Source organism: Dreissena polymorpha, chromosome 7, assembly GCF_020536995.1.
Source record: "Dreissena polymorpha isolate Duluth1 chromosome 7, UMN_Dpol_1.0, whole genome shotgun sequence".
In the NCBI taxonomy this organism is placed as follows: domain Eukaryota; kingdom Metazoa; phylum Mollusca; class Bivalvia; order Myida; family Dreissenidae; genus Dreissena; species Dreissena polymorpha.
Genome location: NC_068361.1, coordinates 8,241,619 through 8,263,326, shown reverse-complemented (window position 1 = coordinate 8,263,326; position 21,708 = coordinate 8,241,619). Strand labels below are relative to the sequence as shown.

The window sequence follows — 21,708 nt, the reverse complement described above, 5'->3', positions numbered from 1 at the left end:
ATTTTAAAAATGGAAACCTTTGCTTGCAAAAAATGGCTGCCAACGGGTGGGGCATTTTTCCTTATATGGCTACACGTATATATGGCTATAGTAAAATCTTGTTAACACTCTAGTTTGCCCAATCTTCATGAAATTTGGTGAGAACATTTGTTTTCTGTGTAGTAAAGTTTGGTTTTAGTATGTCATTATTATGTAACATTAACTGTATTATGTAATTTTTCATAACACAGAATTCTAATAATTAACATAACTGTTTTAGTCATTAGCACTTATGATAAGCCTATCAACTTAGAGATAGCTGAAAGAAAGACAACATGTACATAATTTTGAAGTATTATCTCCCTTGTTTAACCTGGTTCAGTAATCTATTTTTAGTTCTGCTCTGGAATTTGGAAAGATATTGATCATTGATAAATGGACTGTTCTGAGGGAAATTATATAATAGACTACTCTGCCAGTGATCTCTGAACTGTATGAAATAAGCTGTTTTGGCTGATTTTATCACCTCTTGATGCTTTCTTGAAAAGGTAACAGCTCTTAAAAAAGGTTGGAGTTTTGAAATAATTAAACTCTAAAATATTTTAACACCAGCATCAAGACATTTTGGCATTATTTTCTAAATTAGTCTTATTATTTAGATTATTTTAATTTGGTATTTTCTAAATTAGAAAGACTCTATTTTATTTCAATAACTTTAGTAAATTCTTCTTATTTTTGCATTTGATTCACTGAAGTTTCCTAATCTCCATAAATATTGTTCTTTAGATTAAGTTAAACCTATTTTTTAAACTAGATTTTTGAAGCAACTTCTAGACTTACAGTAACTAATATTTATATCAGTTTTTTGACAGATTGTGAACTTCTTTTTACATTCATTAAGGTATTTGCTGTATGATGTTTATTTTTGTAACGATACTTAGATTTTTTAGACTTGGCTTGTACCTGTTCTTAATTCTCTGTTATTGTTCTTCATTTTCCAAGTTCTTGGAATAAAAGTTAGTTATTTTTGTTAAAGCTGCTTTGGTTTTCACTTATAAATAAATTCTTTGAGTGTATTCAGGCGTATCTGACTGGACGCCTCTAGTTAATTGAATTACAACCAGTCAGTGGTTTCATTCTGACAGGAAATAAGCGTTCGTCAAATAAATATTACCGCACTACATAAGTGCTTACAAAGCTACATAACTCGTAACCGTCCCGTAACCGGTTCACTTGCGTAAGCGAACGAGACCGCACTACCACATCTGGATACGACAGTTGAGTTCGATAATGGTTTGGATCGGTAAAAAACAAGGCCGCCAGGGGGATCTTTTTACTTATATTTATATAGTAAAAAAGCTTGTGAACACTCTAGAAGTCACATTTTCTGCCTAATCATCAAGAGTTTTTGTCAAAATATTAGTTATGTGGTTGTCTCGGACGAGTCTGAAAATGTTCGTGATCATTGAAAAAACATGGCCGCCCGGGGTTTGGGGCAGTTTTCTTTATATGTATATAGTGAAAACATGTGAACAGTCTAGAAGACACATTTTTTGCCTAACCTTCATGAAATTTGGAAATATCTTGGAAGAGTTCATAAATGGTTCAGGTCTGTTAAAAAATGGCTGCTAGGAGGGCCATATGTTGTTCATATTCTTCATGAAACTTGGTTAGAACATTTTTTCCATTGATATCTTGGGCTGCAAAGAACAGGTCATTTATTTTTATCTCAGGTGAGAAACTTTGGGCCTTTCAGGCCTTCTTGTTCAAGTTTATTATTGAGATGGAAATAGATAAAATAAATAAAACATAAACCTCCAGAAAAGGCTGATTCCTATGCAATAATTTCGAGTTTGTATCCCGGGGTGACAGTGCTTAATGCATGAGCATAAAGTATCGTACCAGTATAGACAGTGCAGACTGCACAGGCTAATCTAAGATGATTCTTTACGCCTAGACTGGATTTTCATTTTAAGAAAAGGCTTCCTTAAAACAAAAAAAATCCATAAAAACTGAAAGTGTAGTCCACTATCAGCAAAGAACAGCAAGGCTAATCTGGGAAAAACATTGTGCACATGAATAAAGCCAGGTTTCCCATAGACACCAAGTATTGGTTCTACCCAGGAAACAGACAAGATAGTGTTTCAATAAGCCTTAGTCTTAGATGCAATACAAATAAAACTATGTTAAAACTTAAATCAATCCAAACACATGTTTTCAGGCCGAGCAGGGGGCGTGCAACCCTCTGATGTGTAGTGCAGCACTCTACCCACTGAGCTAGCCGGCACAGTTCACAAAAGCTCAATATGACCCCTATGGTGCCCTTGTTTGGTCTGAACGCATAATTGTACAGCAAAATGTATTTGTAGTTTCCCTAGTTTTTTATAAACTAATAAAGCTAGTTTTATTGATTAAAGAAACAATGTTTTACATAAGAATAGAGGTTGAATGAACTATAAAACAGGAAAGATTGAACATATGCTACAGGGATAATACAGCAGTATGTGCTAAAGTGCACTTTTGGAAAAAGAGACACCTGTCATTTTCAAGTCCCAGATGGAGAACTGTCACAGGTGAACTAACACACGATATAGAACAATACAAACCTCCAAGTTCACTTCTGCAACTCCAAATAAGGATGGCTTCAAAGAATCTTGACCTTAACGTTGTGTGTCTATTGATTTATGGTCAGTGTCTGTTTTCAAAAAAGTTTTCTGAATAGTTGGAGTGATGTCGGCAAAAAAAATCGAAAGGGTCAGGCTCTTTTCCGGACACTTTTATCTGCAGAGACTTTATATCGAACTCAGAACCAAGTTGAAGACTAGATTTTGATGATTTGACACCGTTTACAATATTTGAAACGGCTGGTTGTGAAGGTGCAGACAATTTTAACTTTTGAGATGGTTCCTCCCAGTTTGACTCTGTTGGAACATTGTTAGTGTTAGTTTTTGAAAATGATTGCAATTTAACGGCGTTCCAGTTGTCTTGATTATAGTTTCACTTTGAGATTTTATCACAGTTGCTTTGGGGATTTTACTAAATTCCATCATTTTTAACTCCTTTTTAATTTCTTCACTTATATCAGAATCATTTTTGGCATCATTTTAAAGATCTGACCAATGATCTTCGTCCATCACATTTACTGCTGAACTGTTACCGTTTCTGACCAATCAGAATTGGCAAAAGAAATTTCAGCAGCCTCATTTTCGCCCAACCTATCACATGACTTTTTCAAAGTTTCCTCAGTATCATTATCAATAATTCTTTCTGAGGAGAGCTTCATATTTTCTTCACTTTTGATTTCATCTTTAGCAGCCACTGAAAAACATTTGTGTTAACATTTATACCATAACATGTAACAATACTAAGTCAAACCATGCAAAACCATGAATATATAGACTATAAATAATAATATAAATGTAGCAACATAACTGAAATTAGGAACAACTTAATTTACTTAGTATTTGATGTTTGTAACTATAAGGGATGTAAAAGATTACTAAAACTTAAACCTCTTAACCAATTATAATAACCAGTCAATTAATTGATAAACCTAAAAACCATTCAATGTTTAAGTATACTAAAAACATAGTGTATATTGTATGTCTATGTGTGAATGTTATTCACAAACAAAATTGTAAATATGGCGGCTACAGTTGGTAACGTAAACCGCCATATCATGTATGTGTTTATTTATATGTATAACAATTTAATTTGTTTTCCTCAATAAATGCATGTGGATAAGTTATTAACACATTACACCTATCAATTCTCACTTTATCTTTGATTGGGCTGCTATGGTTCGTGTTATGTCACATATCAATGTCGTTTGTAATAAGTGTCTAGTATAGTTTCTTTTTTTAAATGTCTTATGATCGCAAATCAACAATAAAATACTTCATTCAATATCATTCATTGAGTGTTGTAATGTAATTGAATAATAGTTATAATGTATCTTTATTAAAACCAGCATAAGATGATGGTCATCGTAAATACGATAACATTCTGAAGTGAAAGAGCACCTACGAAATAATGGTCAATATTTCAGCAAAGAAAGACAATAATGATTCAATTGAAATGCATCAGCTCTTTAAGTTCATGAGAAAACAGTGCTGTAAATTGGAAAAGAGAACTTTTAAAAAGCCAAACAAAGTGTTCATCAACTGCTTCTTATCACGAATTTCAATAACTGTGTCAATTACATCTACGAAAACAGCCCACAGAACACAAGTAAATTGTTTGCTAGTTACAAAAACAATAGTTTGGATTATCAAAATATATTGTTGAAAGTAAAAAACAAAGATAGAAGTTTATTACTTTCTTTATTAAATATTCATTAATTCCAGTCATCTGTGAGGCATGTTGATCTAAGCGGGCCATAGTGTAAATTATCTGTGCTTAAAGCATAAATGTTGTATGATTTAAAACAAGAGCTGTCAGAGGACAGCGCGCTCGACTGTTTGAGTGCTTGACAGTATAACGTAAGCCATCATGGGAAAATGTTCAAATTATTCAATAAGGTCAAGGTAAAAGTTCAGGTATATTTTCCACAATCTATTGAACATTTGTACATACCTAAAACAAACTAATAGGATTTTATTTCAAGTTTGATAGCAATAGCTTGGGTGGAAAGTTTGGACGGTCCTTTAAAAATAAAGTAAATAAATATTTTTTTTATTCAACCATGTCTCAAAGAAACAAATATTCTTTTTGGGTTGGGTTAGGAGGGGGTTGAGAGGGGGGGGGTATAAGGTGGGGTGTGGTAATTTATTAGACAATCTTTCAAAAATAAAAAAAGGAAAAAAAATGTGGGGGGTAGAGAGGGAGGGAAAATGTGGAGTGTGGTCGTTTATTAGATGATCTTTTAATAATACAAATAGGAAAAAAAGTCGGGGGAGGTATTCAAGTGTTGTTTTGTCAAAGTATTAATAAACTCGGATCACAAATAAAGTAGTTATGGCAATGTAACTAAAGTAATATGCATATTATAAGTGAAAAAAGGGCCATAATTCTTACATACAGTTGTCTGCTTTTGTTTATGGATTGGGGTCATGGTGGTTAGGAAGTTTGCAAAATATGAAAGCAATATGCCAAGGGACATTGACAATATTTGAGGTGGTACGCAAACTTTAACATAGATTTATCAATAATATGCATATTTTAAGAGGAAAAGGGCCAAAATTCTTACAAAATGCTTGATACAGTTGTCTGCTCTTGTTTATAGGTAAGGGTCATGTTGGAAAAGAAGTATGCACAATATTAAAGCAATATGTCAAGAGACATGGGAAATATTTGGGGTGGTACGCAAACTTAAACATTTGCACGCTAACGGGCACGCGGACGCCGGGGTGAGTAGGATATATGATAATCGAGCTAAAATGCATTTGGGCCATGCTCTATGAAAAAAGGGTTTAATGCATGTGCGAAGAGTGTTGTCCCAAATTAGCCTGTGCACTGCGCACACACAATCTTGGGCAACACTTTCCAACTAAACTAGACTTGCCACAAAGAAATTATATTGATACGAAAAAATATCATAAAAGCGGAAAGTGTCATCTCTTATTTCCCTGTGCAGATTGCGTAGGCTAATCTGGGACGGCACTTAACGCACATGCATTAAACCCCCTGTTCACAAAGCGAGGCCCATTAAAAATGCGTTTCAGAGTAACCTGTACAATAAAATGTAAGCCGTTAGGTGATCTTTCAGAAGGTTAACAAGTTAACCTGTTGCATACCTTGTAGCCTGTAGCTTGATTAATAAACAAATAATTCACTCCACAAACTTATAACATGTTATGTGAAATTACAAACCGACATACCAGCACAAACACCAACTGACAATCTAACATAGTGACTCCCATTAACATCATTCTAGGAAAACTGGGCTTAATGCATGTGTGTAAAGCGCTGTCCCAGATAAGTCTGTGCACTAGGACGACAATTTCGGTATAGACTGGATTTTCGTTTAAAAAAACATCCTTTCATCAACAAAATTCCATAAAAGCGGAATAAGTGGTTACTGATTTTTTACTTCTCTTGTTCATTCCATCCTCGATCAGGATCGATTTCCACGTTTTTTGAAGCATCATTACCCCTGCAAAGAATAACATGTATCAAGTTTGATAGTTTATTTGTTGCAAACTTAAAATTGTATTGAAAGTGTTTGCAAGTGTTTCTCAATAAAAATGTTCTTGAGTTTTGATCCAAGGAATGTAACGGTTAACCGTGGAAAGAAAAAGCAATGTGTTTGATGTAACTTAAATACAAAGCTATAGAGGAGCACTTTAAAAGACTACACAGTGACAGTGGTTCATGCTTTTCATTCTTTTCCATCTCAGAAAGATTTCACACAGGAAAACACATCCAAGCATGTATCCTGTAAGAGTATTATCAAGTGTGTAACCTGTTAGAATATGTATCAAGTGTGTAACCTGTATGAGTATTATCAAGTGTGTAACCTGTAAGAGTATTATCAAGTGTGTAACTTTTAAGAGTTTGTATCAAGTGTGTAACCTGTAAGAGTATGTATACCCAGTGTGTAACCTGTAAGAGTATTATCGCGTGTGTAACCTGTAAGAGTATGTATCAAGTGAGTAACCTGTAAGAGTATGTATCAAGTGTGTAACCTGTAAGAGTATGTATGAAGTGTGTAACCTGTAAGAGTATGTATACCCAGTGTGTTACCTGTAAGAGTATGTATATCCAGTGTGTAATCTGTAAGAGTATGTACACCCAGAGTGTAACCTGTAAGAGTATGAATACCCAGTGAGTTACCTGTCAGAGTATGTATACCCAGTGTGTAACCTGTAAGAGTATGAATACCGAGTGAGTAACCTGCAAGAGTATGTTTACCCTTGGGTATCAATCAAATGAGCCTTGCTCAGGGAAAACAAGGCTTAATGCATGTGATACCTGCACAGGCTAATCATAGACAACACTTTCTGCTTGTATAGTCTCTTTTAAACAAACATCCAGGCGTTTATAGTCTCTTCTCAACAAAAACCCAGACTATAGGATAAGTGTCGTACCTGAATAGCCTGTAGAGACTACAGAGGATAGGCTGGGACGACACATTACACACATGCATGCACCAAATTACGTTATCCCTAAGCGAGGGTCATTTGCATAAAGTTTCAAGAAAATTGCTTTTGGCAACTTACCTCATATTGGTCAGCTCCACTAATTTCATTTTAGGTAACACTCTACTAACATTGGAGAAACGGTTGTTTAACAGATATTTGGGACTTGAATTTTCCTATAAAAATAAAATATTGATCTGAAATACGACTATTCATAAGAATAACAACTTGCAAGCAGGCTGTCAAGTGACCTTTCTTCAAAAAGTAGGAAAAAATAGGAACTACTTTTGCAAAAAAGTAGGAAACAAGGGCTGTTTGTAAAACATGCATGCCCCCTTATGGGCTGTCAATTGTAGTGGAGCCATTGTGTGAATACGTTTTTGTCACTGTGACCTTGACTTTTGACCTAGTGACTCGAAAATCAATAGGGGTTATCTGCCAGTCATGATCAATGTACCTATGAAGTTTGATGATCCTAGGCCAATGAGTATTCTTGAGACATCATGTGGAAACAATTTTACTGTGTCGAGTCACCGTGACCTTTCACCTAGTGACCTGAAAATCAATAGGGGTCATCTGCGATTCATGATCAATGTACCTATGAAGTTTCATAATCCCAGGCGTAAGCTTTCTTGAGTTATCATCCGGAAACCATTTTACTGTGTCCGACTCACCTTGACATTGACCTTTGACCTAGTGACCTGAAAGTCAATTGGGGTCATTTGCCGGTCATGATCAATGTACATATGACGTTTCATGATCCTAGGCGTAAGCGTTCTTGAGTCCGGAAACCAGTTTACTATTTCGGGTCACCGTGACCTTGACCTTTGACCTAGTGATCTCAAAATCAATAGGAGTAATCTGCAAGTCATGATCAATGCACATCTGAAGTTTCATGGCCCTAGGCCTAAACGTTCTTGAGTTATCATCCGAAAACAATCTGGTGGACGGGCGGACGGACAAACGGACATACGGACGGACCAACATTTGCAAAACAATATACCCCCTCTTCTTCGAAGAAGAAAAAGTAGGAACAAGAGGGCCTGAAAGGCCCAAAGTCGCTCACTTGAGATAACAAGATATTATTGGGACAAATCTTCTGACCAAGTTTCATGAAGATCGGAAAATGAATGTGGTCTCTAGAGTGTTAACAAGGTTTTACTAAAGCCATATAAGGAAAAATGCCCCGCCCCCTGGCAGCCATGTTTTTCAACCATCCGGCATCATTTTGAACTTGTCCAAGATATTATCGGGATGAATCTTCTGACCAAGTTTCTTGAAGATTGGACAGTAAATGTGGCCTCTGGATTGTTATCAAGATTTTACTATACCAATATAAGGAAACAAACCCGCCTCTTGGAAGCCTTGTTTTCAAGCAAACATAATTATTTTCAAACTCATGCAAGATATCATTGAGACCAATTTTCATGAAGATTGTACAATAAATGAGGCCTCTAGAGTGTTAACAAGGTTTTACTATAGCCATATAAATATTATAACCATATAAGGAAAAATACTCCGCCCTTGGTGGCCATGTTTAAAAGCAACCAAACCCATTTTCGAACTCATTCAAGATATCATTAGGACAAATATTCTTACAAAGTTTCATGATGATCGGAAAATAAATGTGACCTCTAGAGTGTGAACAAAGTTTTACTATAGACATATAAGGAAAATAGGCCCGCTCCCGTGGTGGCCATGTTATTCAACAAACCGGCATCATTTTTGAACTCGTCCAAGATATTATTAGGATGAATCTTCTGGCCGAGTTTCATGAAGATCGGACTAAAAATGTGGCCTCTAGAGTGTTAATAATATTTTCCATAGCCTTACATGTATATAGCCATATACGTAAAAATGCCCCGCCCCTTGGCAGCCATGTTTTTCAAGCAAACTTAACCATTTTCGAAATCATCAAAGATATCATTTAGACAAATCTTCTGACCATATTTCATCAAGATTGGAAATAAATGTGGCCTCTAAAGTGTTAACAAGCTTTTACTAGTGCCATATAAGGAAAAATGCCCCGCCGCCTGACGGCAATGATTGTCAACCAACCGGCATCCTTTTCAAACTCGTCCAAGATATTATTGTGATGAATCTTCTGACCAAGTTTCATGAAGATTGGACAATAAATGTGGCCTATAGAGTGTTAACAATATTTTACTATAGTCATACATGTATATAGCCATATAGGTAAATATGCCCCGCCCCATGGCAGCCATGTTTTTCAAGCAATGGTTTCAATTTTTTAATTCATCAAAGATATTATTGGGACAAATCTTTTGAGCAAGTTTCATGAGGATCGGAAAATAATTGTGGCCTCTAGAGTGTTAACAAGATTTTACTATAGCCGTATAAGGAAAAATGCCCCGCCCCACTGGCGGAAATGTTTTTCACCGATCTGGACCACTTCAAAACAAACGCTTTTGTGAATTATCAAGCATGTATTTCATGTTTTCCTTGTGTTTGTGTCCATCTGCATGACTTATGAGTTGAATGGCACCAGAATTACTACACAAGATGGACTTCATGCAAACAGCACAGTATCCTGCAAACTCATTGGCGGTAACTCTCTTGCACCACGATCCAAGTGTTTTTTCCACTGTTGTCCAACTTTTCCATCCATAAACGGTTAAACTTTGTTTTCCCACTACTGGCACTAGGCAATATAGCACTAAGTGTTTCTATGATAAGCAAAGCTTCCTTGTTAAAGAAGTATAATTCAATGCTGTTCATTTTGGTGTATCATCAAATAAGTGGTTAGAGGTCTTCTGTGTATGGACATAAAAATGTGCATTATTCTCAAGCACAAGACAAAATTTATTAAGTGAGACATAAACTTGTTGTACAAGATTAATACTAGTATATGAAGCAGTGTCAATGCTCTGCGACAGCTACATTTGAAACCATTTAATTGACAATAGGGTGCAGTTATAATGACTTAAGTTACATTTAAAATGACTGGTCATTGCAGATCAGATTATGCAACTGGAGATAGGACCTTATCACCTGACATCTTTTTTGACATCATTGATTGGTCAATGAAACAGTTGCACTACATTGTTTATTCCAGTTTTAAATAATGGTTTTTACATCATTGATGACGTCGCTGGAGTGTAAAAATGTTGTTTAATTTTTTTTAACACTACGCTGCAAGACCTTAAAGTTACCTCACTAGCTATGGCATCATCAGAAAATGTATCAGGGCATTAAGTCTCTGTGTATTTATCTTTAATTACTAAACATGATGTACCTATGATATCAATAGAACAGCATATCCGTTGTCATGTAATACGGAAGTATAACATTATATTTGTAAATGATAAAAACTCGGCAAAGCATCTGAGTGAGTTTTATCTTTTTAAAATAACTTGTGTAATAAAGTCCATTTTACATAACCTCTAATACAATACATGTATCGCTATATCTCTACATTCCAAACAGCAATATCATGTAAACATGTATAAGGTTTGGTCACAGTGTTGTCAATGGAAACAAAATAAAACTGGGAAAAATGGGTTCCCTCAGGTCTTGCATCGCTGGGAACTGTGTAAGGTTGTGAAGTCTGCAGTGTACAAATGCTAAGCAAGAAAACAATGCACCATTGTTACTTAAAATACAACTATTGTCAATAATTTCAAAAGTTACATAAAAAATAAATATCTATGCTTCCTAAAGATGTGCTAGCAGACAGTCAGCACGGGTTGTCAGGTCTCATCTAAATGAATGCACCTTAACAGGGATACAGCCATTGCATAGATTCATTCATCCTTCAAGTTTACTTAATAAACTCAAAAATATTTTTTTGTCTCCATTGAAAATGAAAAAGTAGGAATAGTAGGAAGATTTGGTAAAAAAATAGGAAAAAGTAGGATCCTGATGAAAAAGTAGGAAATAGTAGGAACAAGTAGGAAAGAGTATGACCGCTTGACAGCCTGGGCAAGCATTCAAAAATTAGTGTATGTCATTTCACCTTGTACTTTATTGAATTGATAAAGTCAACACGTAATAGATTAAACAAAAACAGCACGTTAACTAGCTTGGTGTGTAGTTTTAAAAATCAATAAATGAAAATATATCGAAACAAAATAACCGATTTGCATAAGTCATAGAAACCTTGAAAGATATTTTGGTTCAAAATATGTAAGTTTGACCGAACAGAATGCCCGACGCCTATTAAGTCAATTTCCTGGGTACAACCGGTACATGGCGTCTTTTTTATTAATATTAGAAAGATCAATTGAATGCTAATTGCGTACAAAACAAAACCCTGACCATACAATCATAAGGCAGCCACAATAGCCATTACATCACTGAAACTCAAATTGGAAAGAATATCTGAGTTCACTATAGTTGAGCCTTGCTCTGGGAAAAGGGGTTATAATGCACCTGATTAAAGCGTCGTCCCAGATAAGCCTGTGCAGAGTGAGCAGGCTAATCAGGGATATAATTCCCACTTTTATTGTATTTTTCGTATGACAGAAGTCGCTTCTAAGTGAAAATCTAGTTACGACGTAAGGGTTGTTCCCTTATTAGCGTGTGGGGACTGCACAGGCTAATTTGGGACAACACTTAATGCAAATGCATTAAACCCCATTTTCCCAGATTGTGGCTCGATTATTTTTATGCAGTACACACAAGCATACAGCCCAGACTATGATGAAATATTTTTGAAATTTAACAAACCTGTACTGACACAGTTTTTGGCAGGCTTTCTTTGAAGAAGGTTTAACACTTCCCTCCTATCACTGCTTCGCTACCCAGAACAGTCACCTGTCACCTAGTAGATACAGACTCAACGCTGCTATCTCGTTGCTTGTATAACGTAATCCCAGCAATGCCTGGCATTAAAGAGCAAGAAAATGACGACAGGTCTCGGATAAACCTTACTTTACTGTTAAAATAAGAAACAATTATCGTGCAATGTTATATGCGGAAACTTAAACAAACAACAAGAAATGTGTTTGTCGGAAACACTATGTCCCCTTCCGCACCGCTTTGAAGCTATATATTTGACCTTTGACCTTGAAAGATGACCTTTACCTTTCACCACGGAAAATGTGCAGCTCCATGAGAGGTGTTTGTCAGAAACACTATGTCCCCTTCTGCGCCGCTTTAAAGCTTTATATTTGACCTTTGAACCTGAAGGATAACCTTGACCTTGACTCACAATGTGCAGCTCCATGAGATACGCATGTATGCCAAATGTCAAGTTGCTATCTTCAATATTGCAAAAGTTATGGCAAATGTTAACGTTTTACACAAACACACAAACAAACAAACCAACCGACAGGGCCAAAACAATATGTCCCCCACTATATTGGTGGGGGACATAAAAAATAGCACATACAATTAATTAAACAAGAGCACTTCATAGCCGGTGCCAACGCTTGTCTGTAGGCGCAGTTTTGACTTTGTGACCTTGACCTTTGACCTTTTACCAAAAAATGGGTGTGACGTGTAGAACTCATCAAGGTGCAGCTACATGTGAAGTTTCAAAGTTGTAGGTGGAAGCACTTTGATTCTAGAGCCAATGTTAAGATTTTATCACCATTCGGACGGAAGACGCCGGACGGCGAGCTGGCTATGACAATACCCCTTTTTTTCAGAAAACAGCCGAGCTAAAAAATGTTTCAAGAATTTACTAAAATATTTTTCTGTTACTCGTTATCATACTTTTCACCTTTTTTCAGAAATAATTAAATAAAATCACTACGCCCCTGCATTTTAAGTGAAAATAATGACTTTGTTGATATGTTTTGAATGTCATGAGCACTTTCGGATATATTGGCAAATTTAGATTTTAAGATGTTTGTTGCACTTGGTGTTGATTTAATGTAAACCTCTTGTTATGATATGGTTTGCTTTTCTTAGTCAGATTGATGTTTTCCTAAAATGATGACCTTATGGTAATGTGACTAACCACCAAAAATAAACTGATATAAATTCTACTTACATGATAAAAAATATATTGGCCGTGAGCTGTGAAAAGGGAGTTTATTGCATTTGCTTACACTTTACGCACACGCATTAAACCCCTTTTTCACAGAGTACAGCTCATATACATCAGGCACCTTCGAATCAGGTTTATATCAGTGTAGTGGTATGACAAAATTTGTCACAATGTTTTACAGGGCTCGTATTCAACAACCCATTCTTAACCTAAACTCTTCAAATAACAAATTTTCTTAAAACTGAAATGTACTGAATGTACTGTAAATTCAAGTCTAACTTTTTTTTCACCATTTTTCGGTTCCCTTTACATTGGGAGAATTCGCATCATTTTGACCAAATTTGAGAAATAAGTAATGTTCATTTTTTGCTAACAAATACTGTAAATTGAGAAGAAAAGTGATATTAATATTATATTCACTAAGGTTTTACTTATAGAGCTGGATTTGAGATGAATTAAATGATGAGACTTATTGAAACTATTTTTTTTTTCATTCGGAAATTTTAAGGTCCCTTTCAAAAAAACATTTATTCTTTTTTTTCCATTGGGAATAGTTCCTCAAAACAGACCCAAATTTAAACGAAAACAAGACACAAAATTGTCACAAATTCAGGTTTTCAATGTGAAAAAAAGTCAGATAAAGGGAGACAACTCAAACTGAACTGATTGTTAATACCCCTTTAATCGTCTAATGATGGTAAACAAATGTGCCAAATAATTTGAAAATCTCACAATGCATTACATAGTTATGGCCCGAACAAGCTCATTTATGGCCATTTTTGAACTTTGAACTCAAAGTTTGACTTTGACCTTGGAGATATCGACGTAATTCTTTCGAGCGACACACCGTCTAATGATGGTGAACACATGTGTTAAATAATTTTAAAATCTAAAAATGAATTACATAATTATGGTGCGGACAAGCTCATTTATGGCCATTTTTGACCTTTGAACTCAAAGTGTGACCTTGCGCTTGGAGATATAGACGTATTTTTTCGCGCGACACACCGTCTGATGATGGTAAACAAATGTGCGAAATGATTTTAAAATCTAACAATGAACGACAAAGTTATGGCCCGGACAAGCTTGTTCCACCTGCAAGCCAGCACACCCGCTCGCTGACATTCGCTAATCTAATAACCAGTTTTTTCCTTCTGAAAACCTGGTTAAAAAAAACACTTCTAGCATAGCATTTAGCACATATATTCATATTATTCTTTGATAAATACAATATGTTAATGTTTTAAGGAACATTTGTAGCCTGTATATATACAGCTGGGTTATTTTAATTGAGTCTTAGCCTATACTGTATTTTTAAGTCTAAGGATGGGTTGGTGATTACGGGCCCTATTTTGATCCATTCTAAAACTTACAATACTGTATTCTTAAGTCTATGAATAGATTGGTAAACACGGGGTCAGGTAAACAGTGTACAGAATCCGTACTTGTGGAAGAATCTCAGTCTCCAAATATTCCTTGCTGACAATATGCACAAACTTGGTGAAGTATGTCAACATCAACACATGTACGTGGTAATCATTGACCGTGAATATCTTCACCACTTTTGGAATTATGTATCGCTGGATTACTGCCTCACTGAACAGCGGCTGAACTTTGTCCATTGACGATGATGTGAGGTCATTTCCACCTACAATGAAAAGCAACAAATAAAAGCTTGTGTTTTTTTTTAGTAACTTTTGGGGAATGGAGCCTGGGTTCTTGGGATTGCGAAAAATGGCGTCGTTATGACTTTTGAAAATGGGTGTATTTTATTTTTTGCTTACAAATATTTTTAAATTGAAAATAAGTGTTTTCAATATAATATATACTAAGGTTCCATCTATAGAGCTACATTAACTAAATGTTGCATTTCAATACATAATAAAAATGTGTTTTTTAAACCCTGACTTGGGAATTTACGCAGTCATTTGGGAAAAATATACACTTTTCCACATTGGAAATGGTGCCTTATAACAGCCCCAAATTTGACCAATGAAAACCACTGAGTAAATACAGACTGAAGGTTCAGGGACAGTTCAGTTGCTAACTTGAACATTAACGTAATTTTGGTATTTCTATGATATTGATGAGCAGCGAGCATTATCATGTTCAGACTGCACTAGCTAACCTGGGACGACTCATAACTAAATTCTAGAATTCCAAGAACGAGGCTTATATTTATGTCAAGCAGTACTATCAAAACTTTCAAAATGAAAGGCCTTAGGAATACACTGCTAGTTTTCAAAAGATAATGAAGGCTCTACCACAAAGTTCACACAGAGGTACGTTCTTGAAAAATTGTGCATAATATATGCGCAATAAGGGACGACACTTTTGGTTTTATGGAGTTTTTTGTTCAAAGGCAGCCTCTTCTTAAACAAATCCATTTCAGCTTGTGGTGACTGCACAGGCTAAACTTGGAAGAAACTTGACGCACTGCATTAAGCCCAGTTTTCCCAGAACACTTCTCAAAAAGTGACTGTGCGGGGGTGAGCACACTGGTTTGTACGTGTTGTATGGTAGTTTGGTCGAGTAGAACAAAGTGTGACAGCAGCCGTGGGGCCAGTCGTTTGGCAAGCAGCTCTTCGGGGAGGTACAAAAGCTTTTGGAGGAGTTGACTGCAAGAAGATGATCCATCTGCTAGGTAACATCTGCATAAATTAGACAAATACTGTATTATACCCATATCCAAATGAATATGAGCTGCGTTCTAGGACAATGGGGCTTAAAGCATGTATGTAAAGTGTCTTGCCTGATTAGCCTGAGCAGGAAACACAAGCTGATCAGGGACAATACTTTCCGCTTTTATGGAATTGTTCGTTTAGAGAAAGTATCATCTTAACCAAACTCCAGTATAGGTGGAAAGTGTTGTCCTGGATTAGCCTGTGAAGACTTCACAGGCTAATCTGGAAACGACACTTTAACCGTATCTATTCATACCTGTTTTCAGAGATCACTAATTTACTAATTTACAAAAATTAGAACATGGTAAAGATTCATGTTGCGTTAATTGGAATGAAGTCATGATAGTTGGAATAAACTTATGGTTACAGCTCAGAATGAGTTTTAAATAAATTTGCCCAAAATTTGAAAAGTCGGGATACAATTTTACCTAACAAATGCCTTTCCGTCTTCCATTGACTTCAGAGCAAATTGCTCCAAACATGCTGATATTTCTAGCAACTCTGTCCTGAAAAAAATGTGCAATATTACAACCAGTTTCACGTAAACAACAAGTGAGTTAACCACGTCACACAACTGTTGGAAAACTAGTTCTACTGGTATTAATTATTATCAATTTTTTTATATTAAGGATTCCAAAATCTAAAGGTGTAAAACTACAACCTTTTAAAGCAAAGTGTTAACGATGAGGGCAAAAGCCATTTTCACTTTGCTTCTGATGGAGGAAAGGGTGAAATCATCGGCTTCCCACTACCCATACCTAGAGGCTCCAGCTTGTCTATCCAGTTTTCCACCATCACAGCAAAGGCGTACACGTCTCTGGCGTGACCAAGTTCATTCCCAGGAAGAACCTTCCCAGCCTGAAACATACCACACACAAACGTCCTTGGCCAAGTATAAAAAATACTCACAAAGTCAATCTTCTAACTCGATTCAACGTTGTGTCCTCATATTTTTATACGAGTTGGACCATCATGCTTAATTTGGTGTTCATGAAAGCTTTTTTACCGCACAAAAACATTCCGGGCAAATATACTCACAAAGTCAATATTCTGACTCATCTTTAAGTTTTTCCTCAATTTTTGAGACGAGTTTGACAATCATGCTCAATTTGGCATTAACAGAAGTTTTGTTTGAGTTTTGAGTGCTACTCAACCCTGAGTTTCAGGAGAAGTAGGTGCATATTTCTTCAGCTGGGATTTAAATAGTTTGTGAGCTGACCACTATTTTCAATACTCAGATGAATGAAAACTCAAATCTCATCTTCTGAGTTGAGCTCAAGCTTTGAGAATGTCAGACTGAACCCTCCGTTTGAGTAGAAATAGGTGCAAATCTCACAGCTGGGATTTAAATAGTGTGTGAGCTGACAACTATTCTCAATACTCAGATGAATTAAAACTCAAATCTCATCTTCTGAGTTGAGAATGTTCAGGACACTGGGTCCTGGACAAGAAAGAAGAAACGTACAAGAAACAATATTAGGATGAAATGTATTTACTCTCCGCCATAATACACAGGAATATTTTCAAAGTAAAGGGAGACGATAAATACTTTTAAGAACCATGCCTCACATTAGATCTTTAAATCATGTTTTTTTAAACACAAACAACATTTTGATGATTATAATCTCTGAAGACTTATAACAAACTTAAGTTTAATAACAAATATTTCTTATACTCCTAAATATGGTCGTAGCTGAAACTTTTTTTGCGTTTTTTGCTAAATTTGATTTTATTACCACTTTCAATAGTATGTTATTTACAGATCATTGCAACAAGGAGACCTACTCAAACTTGTCCTGGATTTGCTGGTTTACCAGTACAAAATGCAAATACTTATAGCCCAGTGATTGACCATAGCCCAAATAAGAGGTACAAGTGCCATAGGAAAAAAATAATGACCATCCTACACAAGGTATGAAGCCGGATAAGAATGAAACCCACAACCCTCTGATTTCAGTTCGGCGCTCTAAAAACTGAGCCAGCTAGCGTGGAAATTAAAGAAAACACGGCTTTCCCATACTGCTACCTTCTCCTCCGGAGCAAGAGATTTAGGTTCTCTATGCTCGCGTGATGCTGACAGCACTGTCATAGTTGTATCGCTGAACTTGGTGATATGTCCCAGACCTCCTTATTTCCAAGTTCCATCCAAAGTGACGTATATGGCCCCTGCATGCACTTAATTATGAGATACCCCCAACCTAGGGAACAAGATATATATATTTTCTCATTAAGTTTTTACTTCTTTTTCAAGGTGAAAATAAATGAATGGGAGTTAAAATTTCACAATCAAGTCTATGGTAACAGATGACATTGAGTATTTCTGCACAATGCACAAAGTGAGATACACTGCTTATTATGCTAGTTAGTACTGAGATCATGGAGTAAAAGCGGGTTTGTAATGAGTTTGATTCTTACCTTGAATTAGTAGCATTCTCATGATCTTCCCAAAAAGACACACAGTACGGCTTTCTCTTATTTTCATGACTTTTAAGGTATGTCTGAATACATTGGATAACTAAACTAAATTGTAAGAGCAAAAGCTATTTGCCTTTTACTTTTAATTATGTCAAAAAACTGAAACAAGTTGGACAAACCAAAATGTGTGTTTTTCTCATTTCTTATCTTTATTCATTTCATTATGTTGAGAAAGATTTTTAGAAGACAACATTTACTAGTATGACACACAATTTGGTATTGTTTGCTCGGTCAGTTGCGTCAACTGGCCAGACAATTATTTAAATAACTCTTACAAAACGACCTAATGCATATTTACAACTGTACAAAACTCTCCATTCAGTTTGGCGAACGTAAAGACTAGCCTCATGATCTAAAAGTGGGACTACATTTTGAAATCATCAATAGCAATTAACCGCTGTGGCATTATGTTTCGAATGAAATGACAATATTGCAACGACAAAATATTCAAATACAAAAAACGCTTCTTTCAATTGGAGACTCTCGACTTGTTCTTAATTAGACCGCAAAAAAAACCTTCGACATCAGTTATCACATTTATAGTTTGTACCATTTTATTCATTGTAAAACAAAATGATTAAAATAGGAAGTTACGTCATACACTTTTTGTTAATAGAGCGCACTCAGTATCTGAATTGCTTTGCTAACCAGGATGAGCCAGCATGTTTTGCAAGATGGGACAACGAGTACAAAACGATAAGTCAAATTTCACAAATAGAAAGTAACAAAGCGAAATTGAGGAGGAAATTTAACGGCTTCGTGAAACGGCTGATATGCAACAGACAACCATTACAGCATTATTAAATACAGATAAGTTACTTAATGATCTTGGTGTTAAGGTATGTCTTGAAGGCGCTGTTTTGCAGAGTAATTGTGATACCACTCAGTTCCATTTCTGGTAATATGTAATTGCACATATTAAGAACATTCGAGCAAGTGTATATTATCTGCAACCGTACCTGTTAGGAATTAAATGCAATATTTTAATGGCTTTGTTATGCCCCAGGTTAAAACGGCCGCCTAATTTTAAATTAAAAATAATGGCGTCCAGTTGCTGAGTAAACAATTACGTTAATCTTGCTTGTCGTCTCAGTTATTATAATAGATTGTAAAAGCGACAAATATGACATGAAACAGTATTATCTGCATATGTGGCGTTCGGGTTACAGTTATGGAGGAAAGTAAGAAAGATATGGTTCTAAATATCTGTTTAATTGTGTTCCTATTTCACCATTAGCGAATACGTGCATTAAGCACAGGCATCTGGGTCCCACCCGACTTCTTGATTGTATAGGAAAGTGTGTTCCTCTAAAACATTCAATTAATGTATTTATTTTCAATGCAGCATGTTTTATATTATAGGAAAAAGACCGACGACATGAGCTACAAGTATAGATAATTTATTTGTCTCATCGAACAATTCCAGAAAAGTCACACGAACGCTTCAATTACATATTATAACAACATTATTTATTAATTTCAGATAAGTCATGATCAACATTTACGCGATGGGGAAGAAATGTTTGCCCAGATTCAACAGCTTCGGTGTACAAAGGTTTTCCTGTAGTTTTAAAGTTGCCTGTTACTTCATCAGTACATCAATGCAATGTCATTTCAAATACTAGTGACATAAGCCATTTAAGACAGTAATTCACTTTTCTGTCATATTCAATTCAACCTTTTGCGCATCCAATATAATCGAATCTGCTATCTCCCACTTTGATCTTATATCTACTTTTTTCAGTAGGTCTGTTGTATGAAAGACTGTAATCGAATGATGCCTAAAAACGTTTAGTATTGGGTCTGAATCTTAGTCTAACATACAGCGATTCTGCGTCTTTTCTTTTAAGCTTCGTCTATGAAATAAATAAAATAATAAAATGACAACTACTACTTTCGTGTCGTGTTGAACAACTATTTATCTCCAAATGTTAACATAATAAAGAAAGAAATTGACGTTTTCGTTATGTATGTTTTATTTACCATCTTATACAAACAACTTACCTCGGCCATTCTAGTGTTTTGTGTTGCTCTTTGCTATCCTTAATGTAATACAGCGAACAAAAGAACATGTAGTCAATGAACATAGGACATTAAACATCATAATTTTACAAAATTTCAAGTTTCGAATAATTTTCTAATTCACAACACGGTACAATAATATGCATGTCTTTGTGTTTACATGTACACACACGTTTTGTTTACTTCAAATGTACATGTATTTAGACCTTTTGTCATAAAACATACGTTTTGCAATACATGTGTCACACCATTGAAACCCGATTTGACAAAAATATTGAACATACATACGAATTCTCCGAAACAATGTTTCTATGTCTATTACATTCAGGAAATGTTCAAAGAAGGTCGTGCGACGCAACTTAAAAATCAAATGAAGGTCTGCGTCAAATAACATCTGAGTGATTTGTTTTACCAGGTTACACCGCCGGAAAGAAATACAGCGAAGCTGGTAGTGGTATTGACACTATCTGTCTACCTGCTGACCCTACGTGGTCTAACTATACAGATAGAAATCAGGACGCCTGGAGAGGTCGTATCTACAGAGATTGACATAAATGAGACCAGCAAGATATTCCCTTATAACTTTTTTGAACAGGACGTTCCTTGCGTTGTTTGCTTGACGGATAAAAGTTCACTTTTAATGTTCCCAGCTAGAGCTGATTGTTACAAAGGATGGTATCTTCAATACAGCGGATATCTTATGGCTAATCTCCATGTACATGCTGGCCCACATAACCACATCTGTGTGGATTCCCAGCTTGAGTTTGTTCCGAATTGGGCCAGGGACGATGACCAACACATCTTATATCTGATAGAAGCACAATGCGGTTCTCTCCCTCGTCCACCATATGTACAGGGACGTGAGCTGTCTTGTGTAGTATGTTCAAAAATTATGATTACACTCAATTAAGCGTAATGAAACGTGTTAAGGCCGTAAACATTTGTTTAATAACACCGTTTTCAGAATTTTAGACTTAAGATTAAAACGATTTTGAACCGAATATTAAGACGACTTTTGTGTATTGCGTTTTTATTTGAAAATGGAATTAAATAGTGTGTCAAAGAGTTATTTGAGAAAGAACGTTTTACTAAGAACTAACAAATTATTGTAATAATTGGATAATTTTATTTCATTATTTAACGTATTTAAAATACTGCCAATAAAAAGTGGTTTCCACCATTTTATAATTTTGATTTTTGTATAAGATTTGTCTTTGCAATTTGGGTTTGTTTGTTTCAAGACATGATACGGATGTTTAAGCCCCGAAATGCTTAGTATGTTGATGTATATATTTTTTCTTTAACTATGTGCATGCGCTTTAACGCTTTAGTTCAAAAACATTGATTTGTACGAAGTTTAATAGCATTAGCGTGACCCTGTTTCAACGCCTTTCTTAATGCCATAAAATAGTCTTGTGAACCCAACATATGAATAATAAGATGAAAAATAATTTGGATTCTTTATACACAATATGTGTTGCCTCGGTAAGATATTCAAAGGCGTTTTAAACTA

The 21,708-nt window shown here is 35.5% G+C and overlaps 1 protein-coding gene and 1 pseudogene across 2 annotated transcripts in view; one reads left to right on the top strand and one right to left on the bottom strand.

Annotated features, from left to right (window-relative positions):
• Positions 1-21,708, bottom strand: part of LOC127838647 (uncharacterized) — a 337,890-nt gene that overhangs the window by 286,801 nt on the left and 29,381 nt on the right. The window lies entirely within an intron of this gene.
• Positions 17,993-21,708, top strand: part of LOC127838203 (potassium channel subfamily T member 1-like) — a 65,111-nt pseudogene continuing 61,395 nt past the window's right edge.